Source organism: Somniosus microcephalus, chromosome 11 (genome assembly GCF_052327205.1).
Source record: "Somniosus microcephalus isolate GS21.2 chromosome 11, FLI_Smic_1.0, whole genome shotgun sequence".
Taxonomy (NCBI): Eukaryota; Metazoa; Chordata; class Chondrichthyes; order Squaliformes; family Somniosidae; genus Somniosus; species Somniosus microcephalus.
Genome location: NC_140997.1, coordinates 61,793,123 through 61,800,523, shown reverse-complemented (window position 1 = coordinate 61,800,523; position 7,401 = coordinate 61,793,123). Strand labels below are relative to the sequence as shown.

The window sequence follows — 7,401 nt, the reverse complement described above, 5'->3', positions numbered from 1 at the left end:
GACTTGCCCCACACTGCATTAACAATCCAAACTCTAGGCCCTGACTTGCTCCACACTGCATTAACAATCCAAACTCTAGGCCCTGACTTGCTCCACACTGCATTAACAATCCAAACTCTAGGCCCTGTGTGTATGTGAAATGAACTGATGTTAGTTGGAATTGTAGTAAAGGCAACATAATTGGCTCTGTCATCCCTGGATTAGAGGGGGAACAAATTTACCATCTAGCAGCACCTGTGGAAGTGTGCATGTGTAGGTGTTATATGAGGATAGGACCAGGATTAACCCTGATGCCCACCATTGTTGAATAGCCTATCAACACTCATAGTAAAGGCACACATATGAATAACAGCCATTTAACGAGGTTGGAGGGCTTCTGCCCCCTGTTCAACCATTTGCAGCATGCAATTAACACTTATAGAGAAGGAGGGGATGTTAATAACTGAGCACGCATCTCATCAGCTCTGAAGGGCATTGTAAAGTAGTAATGAATCCAGATTTAAACTCAGTAGTATTGTATGGATAGCTAAGGGCCCAATATCCATCAGCAATTATAATAATTGACTGAAGTACAGGGGCATTCAGTCTGAGTGCTCTTGTTCCTGCAGGTACGAAAGTCCTGTTTTTGAATCTTTATCATTTGAAGTATTTTATGTAGAAATAGGAGAGAAAGATTAGCAGTCCTAAGTATAAATTGCTTTAGAATTCTAGTTGATAACTTGTGTAGATTGTGATCTGGCACACCAAATACTAATTCAATTGTAGCATTCAAAAGAGAAATTTGTACTGGTGATTCCTGATTCAGGGAATGAATGGGAGAGAGAGAGAGAGAGAGGAAAAGAGAAGAGAAAAATTACATGGCAGCGTATCATTTCCTCTGTGTGTCAGGTGTAACCGTGTGTAAAGAATAGGCTTACAATTTTGTTGGACATAATGCACATAGGAAATCTTCCCTCACATTTAGCCTGTTTGAATCTGTCACTAGTCCCAGTTTACAATGCCAAATGGGTCAAAAGTGTTCACAGACAAATGCAGCAGTCCTACAAGTATTGCACACTCTCTCCTGTTTTCTCCCCACATCTTACTATACAGAGCTCAGGAAACAGAAGCATACTGGGTAGGTGGAAGGAGATAAGAAAAATGGTCAGTAAAAAAAACAAAAACAAAGTCTCAATAATTGTGTGAGCTGAATAGAAAACAGCTATTTCTCATTCTTACATTCTTGTGTTCTTACTAAACCTGGCCTGCACCATCTCCTTTTTGATAAAGTCAGCACAAAAACCTGTTAACAGTGAAAAACAATCTGTACAGCACAGAAAGAAGATTACATGTAAGGTTACATATTGGTTTGTATGTTGAATAATCAACTTTTCAGATTACTGTAGTAAATAGTATTTATACACTGATTAAACTACTGATGGAAAAGTGTAGGGGTCTCCAGCTTTTCGAGATAAACAATGGCCCAGAAATTCGGGTCCCAACATGTGAGTACGCACGGGGTACTCACACGTAGGCCGAACAAAAGTGCCGGTTTCGTGCATGCACTGCGCATGCACGGGAAACCAACACTTCCATTCCCCTGAAAGAAGGGGTTGAGAGGTGGAACGCGTGCGCCGGAGAGGCAGCGCGTGCGCATGGAACTTACATTTTGTTTCCAGGCTTTTCCGGGAGGGTAAGTCTCCAGCAGTTACACTTTTAAAAAGCAGGCGCAAGGCCTGCTTTTAACAAGGTAAGTTGTGAATTAATTAAAATTAAAACATTTTTTCCACAGGTTTATTATTTTTAAATACTTTAAAAAAAGGTAAGTTTATTTTTAGTCCTGTTAGAAAATAAAATTAATTTTTTCAAAAATTTAAATTATTGTTTAAAATACTTATTTCATGTAATTTATAGTTATTTTTAAAATGTGATTTTTTAAAAATTTATTTGAATTTTTAGTGATGTTTTGGGGCTTATAGTATTTATAGGTTTGACAGCTCTTCCTGTCAAACTTATGAACGAAGCATTCCCTGCTCCCATTGGCTCTCCATGGCCCATGTGACCCCAGGGGACGCATCGAACTAACTGCACCCCTGGGATACGCAAGCACTGCGCGCCGGCAGTGGGAGGAAGCCCAGGATCGTAATTCCACGTGGGCCCACAGCTCAATGGCTGGCACGCTAGGTAAGTGCAGGTCGGGGGCTTGCACCCGCGGGAAGCCCCCGACCCGAATTTCTGGGCTATATAAAAGACATTTCTTACAGAATCTAATAGGACATACTTAATCTCTACTATTTATTCAGTAGAATCATCAAATCTTGAACTTTTTATAGCTGTAATGCTATGACTTGTTGCCTAAATGAATGATTAATATTGGTGATATGATTCTTACACACCACTGGGCTAAGCCAGTGGTTTTACATTCGGCCATGTAGGATTAGTGGATTTGACTTGTGGCATGGACTGTTTCCTCTTTGCTGTATATGGGAAAAGCCTGACCACTGTCTTAACTAACTGCAGAAAAAGAGTGTAAGTGTAGAGATGAGACTCGGTTAGAGATGGGACAATATTACATCTTGTTTTACATTTGCATCTACCTTGCAGGCTGTCATTCTATCCAGCCAGTCAAAGATAAGCATAGTGGGATCCCGTAGGAATTGTTTATTTATTGGGGAGCAGTTTAATTCCTTCTAATTTAAGTGAATGCCAGAAACTACTAAAGGATTAAAAGAACTCTGGTGCCAAAGCAATGATTAATCATCATTGATATAAGACAAGTGCAAAAATGTTTTTATAAAATTCTTAGGGGGGAAAATTGGGTTGGTTTGCCCCTCTAACATGGCACAAATCCCCTAGCGCCCGGGGGAGGCGCGGCTATTGCCTCCCGCGAAATTGAGCGGCGGCAGTAGCCGGTTGCACCCCACAACGCTGCGCCGCCGGCAATTACATCATCGCTGAGTGACGCGACTCCTCACCGCCCCACGGCAGAAATTCGTCTGTGCCCCACGAAGCAATTGTGGGCAATGTCAGCAACAGCCTCGCAGGTCGCAAACCGGGCCGACCTCCGCTCACAAGGCAGTAATTAAAAGGGAAGCCTGGCTGCGCCCCGCACCGCTGTTTCATTGTTTTGGCCGACCTCCAGGTCGGCCCCTCGTGGCGGCCCTAGGTGTGGGCCATGGCTGCCATCACGCAGCCCGACACCGCACCACCCTGGTGGGCTAATGGAGGCCATCAAATGGCCTGCAGAGTGCGTAACATCCCTCCCCTTTAACGGAAGGGGAGGGGCGATGAAACGCGTCAGCGCTACGCGGAACAGCCGCGTAGTGCTCTGGCGCTACCACGCTTTGTGCCCCAGACACCGCTCCAAGAGGAAGTGGAGCGCTTCCTTGCCGGGTCAGTAGGCCCAATTTAGCCGCCGGAGTGGTACTCCCACGCCGGGCACTAAATGCCTGGCGCTAATTCAGTTACCGCCCCCAAACGGGGTTTAACCAAATTTCTCCCCCTAAAGAATTTGGCTGTTTCAGGTTGGCTCAAAGACCCAAAATTAGATCATTTCATATTATGAGAGTGCGATGATCCAGTGGAGTAAGTATATCGTCAGGCCAAAGAACATCCATGTTTTCTAAGAATCTCACACACTGCCTATGATTTACTAATACCTGAATTCTTGGCCATCCAAATAGCTTGTCCCTAATACGGACACTGATTTGCTGTCAAATCCCATAACTGCTACCATTCAATTACAAAGTGACTCACTGGGAAGGTTCTTGAACATGACACAATTATGTTGCTTACAGTTGCAAATCAGCAACCATCTTTCTCTTTCGAGATATCACACGAAGGAGAATCTGAGCAAGTATGGATTTTATGATTTAGAACCTGGAAGTGATATTAGATTTATAAAGTGGGGGTGTATTGCATCTGTGACATGGAACTTGCAGTATTAATAGTTTGTTGTGTGTTTTTTTTTTAATTGAACTGCTAGAAAATTCACCAACATTCACGTAATATCAGTAACTCCTTATATAATTTAATCTAGCAGCACATATGTGAACATTTGGTCATTGAGTGGATTGTTACCTTTGTAATAATAAGAATCAAAAGGAGATATTTTAATTCTCGGTTCTAGTTTCCATTGCCAGGGTAAGACATTACGGGATATAAATGGCACCAATTAAATCAGCTAAATTCAGAATTGTGCACTGACTAGGCTAGTTCAAAACTAAATCTTGAGGAAGGAGTATAGTGAACCTAGAATTACATAGAATTAAATAGAATAAATAGCACAGAAACAGGCCATTCGGCCCAACCAGTCCATGCCGGCATTTATGCTCCACTCGAGCCTCCTCCCGTCTTTCCTCATCTAACTATATCAGCATAACCCTCTATTCCCTTCGCCCTCAAGCTCACCTAGAGCAAATTCCACAGATCAAACAAAAAACAGAGAAGGGAGACAAACAAGACCAATAGAACACAGTAAATTAGCTGCAACCAAGAACAATATAGAGCATCTATTATAGGAATGAGATGCTGACATTAAAAGAGTGATTTACAAGGAACCTCAACAAGAAACAATGGTGTGGAGATGCCGGTGTTGGACTGGGGTGGACAAATGTAAGAAACCACACAACACCAGGTTATAGTCCAACAGCTTTATTTGAAATCACAAGCTTTCGGAGCGCTGCTCCTTCGTCAGGTGAAGTGGAGAGATGCATAAAAACACAGCTTATATAGTCAGAGAATAATGTCAGATGTTTACAGGTAATCTTTCTAACTGCCATTTATCACACCTCGGCAGAGAGATCACAGCAATCAAAGGTGTAAATGGTGTCCAAACAGGTCAGTCAGGAAAACATTACATCAAAGAACAATGAGGTGGGGTCACAAGGGGTCAAATGTTGCAGATGCTGGGGTCTGTATGAAAAACAAAAAACACAAAAAACATTTTTTTTGCTGGAAATCACAGCAGGTCCGGCCACATCTGTGTGGAGAGAACAAGCCAACGACGACTCGAGTCTGGATGACCCTACATCAGGTGGGGTTACATGTAGCGTGACATGAACCCAAGATCCCGGTTGAGGCCATCCTCATGGGTGCGGAACTTGGCTATCAGTTTGTGCTCGACGATTTTGCGTTGTCGTGTGTCTCGAAGGCTGCCTTGGAGAATGCTTACCCGAAGATCGGAGGCTGAATGTCCTTGACTGCTGAAGTGTTCCCCGACTGGGAGGGAACACTCCTGCCTGGCGACTGTTGCACGGTGTCCATTCATCCGTTGTCGCAGTGTCTGCATGGTCTCGCCGATGTACCATGCTCCGGGGCATCCTTTCCTGCAACGTATGAGGTAGACAACGTTGGCCGAGTCACATGAGTATGTACCATGTACCTGGTGGGTGGTGTCCTCACGTGTGATGATGGTATCTGTGTTGATGATCTGGCATGTCTTGCAGAGGTTGCTGTGGCAAGGTTGTGTGGTGTCGTGGTCGCTGTTCTCCTGAAAGCTGGGTAATTTTCTATGAACGATGGTCTGTTTGAGGTTAGGCGGCCGTTTGAAGGTGAGTAGTGGAGGCGTGGGGATGGCCTTAGTGAGGTGTTCGTCGTCATCGATGACATGTTGAAGGCTGCGAAGAACATGGCGTAGTTTCTCCACTCCGGGGAAGTACTGGACGACGAAGGGTACTCTGTTGGTTGTGTCCCATGTTTGTCTTCTGAGGAGATCTATGCAATTTTTCGCTGTGGCCCATCGGAACTGTCGATCAACAAGTCAAGCACCATATCCCGTTCTTACAAGGGCGTCTTTCAGCTGAAACTGATAGCCAAGTTCCGCACCCATGAGGACGGCCTCAACCGGGATCTTGGGTTCATGTCACACTACATGTAACCCCACCTGATGTAGGGTCATCCAGACTCGAGTCGTCGTTGGCTTGTTCTCTCCACACAGATGCGGCCGGACCTGCTGTGATTTCCAGCAAAAAAAATGTTTTTTGTCTGTTTTTTTGTTTTTCATACAGACCCCAGCATCTGCAACATTTGACCCCTTGTGACCCCACCTCATTGTTCTTTGATGTAATGTTTTCCTGACTGACCTGTTTGGACACCATTTACACCTTTGATTGCTGTGATTATCTCTCTGCCGAGGTGTGATAAATGGCAGTTAGAAAGATTACCTGTAAACATCTGACATTATTCTCCGACTATATAAGTTGTGTTTTTATGCATCTCTCCACTTCACCTGACGAAGGAGCAGCGCTCCGAAAGCTTGTGATTTCAAATAAAGCTGTTGGACTATAACCTGGTGTTGTGTGATTTCTTAAACAAGAAACAGAGCATTTATTATTATAACATCTAGGTATCTAGTAAAGGTTTTTTTTTAATTTAACAGATCCATTTACACCAATTTCACCAGCAACATCGATCTGATTTGCTTCAGGTGCTTTCACATCTCAAGACTTTTGCACAGTTGGGCCAGAAGGAATTTTTGGCTTAAGCTGTTATTGTTTCTGATATAAAGTCAAGTTCGGCATTCTAAGGATGAATTCCCAGAGCAACAACATACTTCTCTGTCGTGACAGCAACACAAAAATATCCTGCAGCTGCAGAAACAAAGGAATGGCTACGAATTTTGACGGACTCACCCATAAGGAACTGGGTTTTCCATTGCAACTGTTAGCCATATCAGTTTGAGACAATGGAGGTTGCTAACACATTCCAGGGAGAAATTGGATGTGTTGATAGAAAAGTTTATTTGTATTGAGCTCAGCAGGAATGCTAGCTGGCCAGACAATCCTCACACAGAAAGGAGGGAGCAGTAGTGTTTTTGCAGTAAATTGTGGAGTTTCACTTGGAGCTGGTGTACTTGGTTATCGCCTGTATCCCTTCCGACATGGCGTGCTTGGCCAACTCCCCAGGCAGCAGCAAGTGCACAGCGGTCTGGATCTCCCAGGAGGCTGATAGTGCAGCACTTGTTGTAATGGGCCAGGCAGGAAGCCTCACCTGTGATGCACTTGAAAATATCGTTCACAAAAGAGTTCATGATGCCCATGAGCTTAGAGGAGATGCTGGTGTCGGGGTGAACCTGCTTTATCACTTTGTAGACATAGATGGAGTAACTCTCCTTCCTTCACTTTCTCAGTTCCTTGCCACCCTTTGCTGGCACTTTATTCACAGTTTTCTTGGCACTCTTCTTGGGAGCTGCTTTCTTCTCTCCAGGCATTTCCAAACTCAATTTGGGAGCAGTAGTAGTTTTTATTGGCGGTGCAATGAGCCAATTCTCGATACAGAGAACTGCAGGAAAGGTCAGAGACCAAGGCCGGAATTTTCAATACCTGGGCGGGTCAGGTGCGGGCAGACCCTGTTCTTCTTTTCATCCCACTCCTCAGAGCGACTTTCCGTTAATGGCGCCTATTAAGGCAGGCCTGCGCGTTA

The 7,401-nt window shown here is 44.2% G+C and overlaps 1 pseudogene; it reads right to left on the bottom strand.

The window, feature by feature from the left end:
* Positions 1-6,813: 6,813 nt before the first annotated feature.
* Positions 6,814-7,189, bottom strand: LOC147110625 (histone H2B 1/2-like; annotated as a pseudogene).
* Between the last annotated feature and the right edge of the window lie 212 nt (positions 7,190-7,401).